This window comes from Amblyomma mixtum, chromosome 10 (genome assembly GCF_055824585.1).
Source record: "Amblyomma mixtum isolate Tamu chromosome 10, ASM5582458v1, whole genome shotgun sequence".
NCBI lineage: Eukaryota > Metazoa > Arthropoda > Arachnida > Ixodida > Ixodidae > Amblyomma > Amblyomma mixtum.
The window spans coordinates 132,011,732-132,018,141 of record NC_143021.1 but is presented as its reverse complement, the minus strand read 5'-3'; the positions used below and the strand labels follow the sequence as shown (position 1 = coordinate 132,018,141).

Sequence of the window (6,410 nt, the reverse complement as noted above, 5' to 3'; positions counted from 1 at the left end):
AAGCTTGGTCACACCCCTACAATTCAATCTGCGTACAATGTGTTGCGTGATGCCGAAGTGGCTGACATGAATGTCCGCTGCTTCCAACGCAAATATACCGTCCGTGCCCACAGATGTGCTCCCCTCCCGAGAGGATGGGCTATTTACCTGACGCAACAGCCCTGGGGCGCGATTAGGAGTCGCTCAAAATCGTCTCAATCAGAAAGTGTGTCAAAAAGTGTCTCATTTGCCCCGTTCCTATTGGTCGGCCGTGACCAGCACCCATATTGATTTTTTGCGGCACCGGCCGACATCATAAACGTGCAGAATTGTTGACGTTGCTTACCTAGTTATGCGAGCCGATTGAGATGATTTTTTGCGACTGGAACGAGTGGCCTCATACCGCTTGAGAAAAAATGGCGGTTGTTTACATCGCCGGTGGTAGTAGGGTGCATGAAGACGGTCTTGACGTGCGGGACGAGTTATTTCAACGTTTTGACATAGGAAGGAGACTACACAATGGCTGTGCGACGAACTCGCCATTGAGCTTGGAGGCGTGCGGGTGAGTGCGCGGTCATTGGAGCGGCAAGTACTGTGCGCGCCTTCGCAGCTGGTCGGTTTCAAGAAACCGTAGGAAATGAAGTAAACGTCGACGTATTCCAACAGACTGTGAGCAAGTGTTTGCGGTGGGTTGGGGAGGCCACTGTCAAAGTTATGTCGCAGAAGGTGCGCGCTTTCCGGCAAGACCTCCAAGACAAGGCGGCGGCGAAGGAGGGCTTCCGTCGCATAAACTTTTGCCAGCGCAGTATCCCCGGCGGCGTCATCCGAGCATCATCGGAACGGAACGGCAACAACACCCTTTCGCTCCGCAGCGGTTGCACTAAATAATCCGTTGCCGGTTTCTTTGGCGATACGAATGTCCTCCCATCGCACGTACGCTTCCTTCATCGGCGTGGCTCCTTATCTGCTGCGCGCTCGCTTCTGCCATTTCGGCTGATAGCACGATTTCTGCTGCTTCACTCCTCGTCAGCTGCGGCTTCGCAAGCAACTGTCGACGCACTGCTGCGCTTTGCAGCCTAAAAACGATGCGATCTCGCAGCATTCGATCCAACGTTGCGCCAAAATTGCATATGTCGGCTATTTAACGGATTGCAACTATGAAATCTTTCACAGGTTCGTCTGGAAGCTGGTCGCGTGAAAAGAACTTGTAAGACTGCTATTTCGTTTAGTTGCGGCGACAAGTGCTTCTGCAACAAAGCTACAGCTTGGGCGTAAGAAAGTCCTTTCATCGTGTCTGGCGCACATCGGCCACTAAGTAAATCCACGGCGTGGGTCGTCAGCGCTGGAACCAACAGGGGCCGTTTCTTCTTGTCGTCCGTGACGGAACTGCCTTCAAAGAAGGCCTCCAATGGAAGTTGGTAAGCTGGCCACTTGTCGCTCGTCTCGTCAAACTGCGGCGGGCTGGCACACCCTCCCATGGTGGCGAAGGCTTGAGCGTACTAAGAGGGCGGCCCGTTGTCATACCATCCGCATCGCCACTGAAGAGTCCGCACCATGCACAGCGGTGGCTGGGTCAAGACAACGTTTATTGCTTTGATGCGTGTTAATATAGGCGTTGCGCGAAACGGTTAGAGAAGGAGTGTGAGGAGGAGGACAGCGGCGATAAGTGTTGCCGTAAGCTGGCGTGACGTCATTCCGATGTAGCAGTAACCATGGGGGAACAAAGGTGTTTTGGTAAGGATCTTATTTTCAGTACATATGCACAGGTAAGCATTGCTCTTTTGTTCGCAACAGATGGTTCATTTGCTTCTACATATAGACTGTTTATGGGGGATGTTCTGTATGCACCAGTTGATAGACTGAGAGCCAGGTTTCATAGAGGATCCAGTTTTTTGAGGTATGATGCTCTTGCAGACCCATACACATTGCATCCATAGTCCAAAATGGACCGTACTACAGAGCGGTAGATCTATCCTATCTCTACCCCCCTGTCGGACCCCCAGTTTTTCCGTGGGTCTACCTGAAGTTCATTAAGATATACGGAAGCTTTCTTTTTGAGGGTGTTTATGTGGGGTAAGAATGTGAGCTTTTTGTCAAAAGTTATGCCTAGGAATTGATGCTCTTGTTTTACTTGCAGAACAATTTTATTCAAGTGCAGGGTAGGCTCAATATGCACGCCTCTTTTCAATGAGAAACGGACGGCAACTGTTTTTTATAATGAAAACGTAAATCCATTTTGGTCTGCCCAAATCGCTAGTTTGTTCAGTGAAGCTGTATCTGTCTTTCGCATGTTGATAAGCTGGAAGATTTGCATGAAATTTGAAGGTCGTCAACATATACGGAATACATAATGGAATTTGGAATTATTTGCGATATTGAGTTCATTTTTAAAATAAAGATTCTGGTACTTAGATTACACCGTACGCCATATGTCACTGCCGTGCGCCATTTTCTTGGATAAATTTTTTAGGAAGCGTGAAACCTAGACGCACACGAAATGAGCGGTCAGAAAAAGGTCTTTTAAGCAGTTCAGCATCCTGCCACGGATACCTAGATCCGCGAAGGCATGAAGAACCGCAAACTTCCAGGTGGTATCATAAGCCTTTTCCAAGTAAAAAAACACTGCCAGACAGTGCTATTTGTCTATGAATGCTTCACGGACTGCGTTTTCAAGACAGACGAGATGGTGATTTGTAGAACATGCTTTTTAAATCACATTGGTGGATATCGACAAGTTTGCGCGATTCGAGGATGCACATTAACGTAATATTTAGCATGCTTTCAAACTTTTAGCAAGACAACTCGTGAGTGCTATTGACTTGTAACTACCAGCCAAAGTTGGCGATTTTCAGATCTGAGGAATGGCACAACCGCGGACATGGCACGCCTCTGGCATTTTTCCAGACTGCCATATTTTATTGAAGAATTTCAGATCTTCTACAGCGTTTTCAGAGAGGTGAGCAAGCATTTCAGAATGGATTAAGAATAGAAGCACTGATGACTTTCTTATATTTAAGGCGTACAGAAACAAGGTGACATCACTTCTTCGTTAGGCAAAGAAAGAGTACTTCCATAGTCTTATTCAACAATGATGTTCTCAAGCGAACTGATAACGTATGGAAACAACTTAATACCATTATTAATTCATCCAAAAGCATCAATGAATTGGAAGTCATGATAGATGATGAGACGTTATCAGGGAAAAGGCTGGCTGACTCTTTTAACAATTTATTTGTGTCTGTTTCGCATACCATACATGACCCTACTTGCATGAGATATCTTGGTCAGTCAAACTCGTTTACCGCTTTCCTGGCTCCAACAGAGAAAAGCGAGATTAAGCGATGCTTTATTAATCTAAAATATAGCAAATCGATGTATGTGGATGGGTTCCAGATCCAACCGTTCAAACATGTAATTGATGTCCACTGTCCTATCTTCGACCATGTCTTTAACTGCTGTTTCACCCAGGGCACCTTTCCGAGGGTCATAGTAATTCATAAAGGAGGGGATGCTAACAATTTATCAAATTACCGTCCGATATCTACACTCCCGTTATTTTCCAAATGTTTAGAAAAGCTATTACACACCAGGATTCTAGGTTCTTGCGAGAAGCATAAACTGGTCACACCCAGTCAGCATGGTTTTAGGAAATTACACTCCACTGAGACCGCTCTTCTTACACAAAAGGAGCTGATTTTACATTCTTTTGAACACAAGGAACTAACTCTAGGCATTTTTATAAATTTTTCTAAGGCGTTCGATCGCGCTAATCACGAAACCTTATTACTAAAACTAGACAGATATGGCTTTCGAGGTTGTTTTTATAGTATAATGAAATCATATTTAGAAGCCCGTTTTCAGCAGGTTGTAATTGATAACACACTATCTGGCCCCAAGCGTACTGCTGCCGGCGTACCCCAGGGTAGCATACTCGGACCGCTACTTTTTAATCTCTACATTATTGTAAACACTGACCCTAACACAACTTTTGTTATCTACGCTGATGACACCAGCCTATTTTTCAGAGCACCATGTGTATGGAGACTGGAAATAGATGCTACGAGGTTTGAAGTTTGAAGTTTGTTTATTTTACATCATAGATGTGGGTAGGTCCGGGTAAAAAGTGATCGTAGATCACTTGAGGGACCCCCGGACCCCCCTTTACATGGCATACAGCAACAAACATCGGAAGATGGTCAAACGCTAGAGACACAAACTTTTTTACACAGACACAGTTATACATACAACACATTTTATACATCATAAAAAAAAGAATATACTTAACAACGTTTTGTAGCTTATTTAAAGCTTATTTATTTATTTAAATTTCGCTACACCGCTGGTCACTTTCCAAATCTCTGAATATCAATATAAGCAAAACAAAAGCTGTGCTTTTTAGACCCCGCAATAAGTCTGTTTCTGAGTTAACGTTACCAATCGGTTCATCAAAAATACACGTCTCCTTTTCCGTTAAAAGCCTTGGTGTCACATTTCACGAGAAATTCCCTTGGGATCTTCATGTTGATAATAAAGCTGCCAAATTTCAAGAGTAGTAGGTATCCTGTCCAAGTTTCGGTACTACTTTCCACAATGCATAAAAAACTTTTATACGACTCTTTTTTAGCAGTGTTATAAATTATTGGTTTTTAGTCTGGGGTAGAACCATTGTCTCCAATACTACAAAACTCCATGCACTACAGACAAAAGCAGTTCGTGCAATTAACAACATTCCAAATGATGCACACACCAAACCTGTCTTTGAGGCATTACACATTGTACCTATTGTGTAATTGTACTCTGTCCTGCTGGGTAAAAAGTACACATCAAATATTAATCAAGGAACTGCATTTCTTGCTGATTTGTCTAGACTAATATGTAGAGAACGCCCCTACAATACGCTCATTGGAGACAACTGGTATTTACCACGAACGCGAACTACGGGAGACGAATGCTGTCCTATAATATGCCGTCCATTTTAAACAATTGTGAAAAACTAATTAGTGAAGAGTAACAACATATCGTTTCATTCTTTGCTGTACTAACTCAGCCTGCTGTTATGTCTTCCGTCTGGACATGAATGTTTGATGGTTATGTTTATTGATGCCCTGAACATGTTTATTTCCAATGCAATGTGCTCTTCATTTAAATATGTCTCAGGCATAACATGTACTGTAGCATTGTGCGATTGTGGGTTTTTGTGCACAATGTAGCTGCTGTAGGGGGCGGGGACCTCCGTCAAGCCTATATAGGCTTTTTGTCTCCGCTCCTGACATCCTTGACGTGAAAATAAACTTGATTGATTGATTTCATCTGGGCCTGGTGCTCGCTGTTGGCCGGCCGACAGCACTGTACGAATTTGTTGTAGTGTAATTAATTTATTGTAATTTTCATTTCCACTGCCAATTGTCGGCACTCGTTGTTTTTCAGTTGTGTTATTCTACTTTAAAAATGATTCTGTTTAGTGTGAGGAACTAGCAACTGTGGTGAAGTGTTCGCCTAGTTCGTCGGCCTGTTCGCTAATGCTTGTTTGTGTATCATGAGCTGTTAAGAAAGGAATTGTGAAAGGAGAAAAGCTGTCATTCATTTTGCGAACTTGTTCCGACATTTCTTTGGATGTAACTGAACTATTTATGGACGACACATAGCTTTTCCATGAAGTTTATTCAGCATTGCGACAGATATGTTGTGGCTTTGTGCGCGCCTTTTTTAAGCTTTTAAGGCTCACGGCCCTTGGATACCCGCGAAAAATTTCCCAGGCTTTGTTCGATTTCTTTTTTGCTTCTCTGCAATCTTGGTTATACCGAACCTTGTGGTTTTGCCGCATTACTCCTGACGACTGCGGAATAGCTAGACGAGAACCGGCAATGATACATGCGGTAAAAATTTCATTTAGTTCGTCAATGCTAAGATCATCCGAAAATATTTTCTCCAGAGAGGTCTCTTATCGAAATAGTGGCCAGTCCGCTAAGTGCAGCTGCCTACGGCGTGGTTTAGCTGGAATGATTGATGATGGGAATGAAAATTTAATTACCACTGGAAAGTTATCACTTCCGTATGGGTTGTTAGGAACCTCCCACTCAAAATCGTTAAGAACGGATGGAGAGCTAAAAGACAAGTATATACAACTCATCTTTTCTGAGGATGAAGAGCAATATGTGGGTTTGCCTGTATTGAGCAGGCAGACGTTGTTGCACAGAATTATATCTTCTAAAACCCGACCTCTAGTGTATGTCTGTACACTCCCAAAACGAGCAGTGCGCATTAAAATCCCCGACTACCAGATATGACTCTGGTAGCTGCCTAAAATGTTCCTCTAGATCTTGTAGTGTTACAGTAAGATGTGGTAGAATATATATAGATCATACGGTAATTGTTTTAAAGCTAAGGACGGTGACTGTAAAGGCTTTATAATTCGTCTGGAGCATTATTTC

The 6,410-nt window shown here is 43.5% G+C and overlaps 1 pseudogene; it reads right to left on the bottom strand.

The window, feature by feature from the left end:
- Nucleotides 1-799: 799 nt before the first annotated feature.
- On the bottom strand, nucleotides 800-1,457 carry LOC149326976 (uncharacterized; annotated as a pseudogene).
- Nucleotides 1,458-6,410: the final 4,953 nt, after the last annotated feature.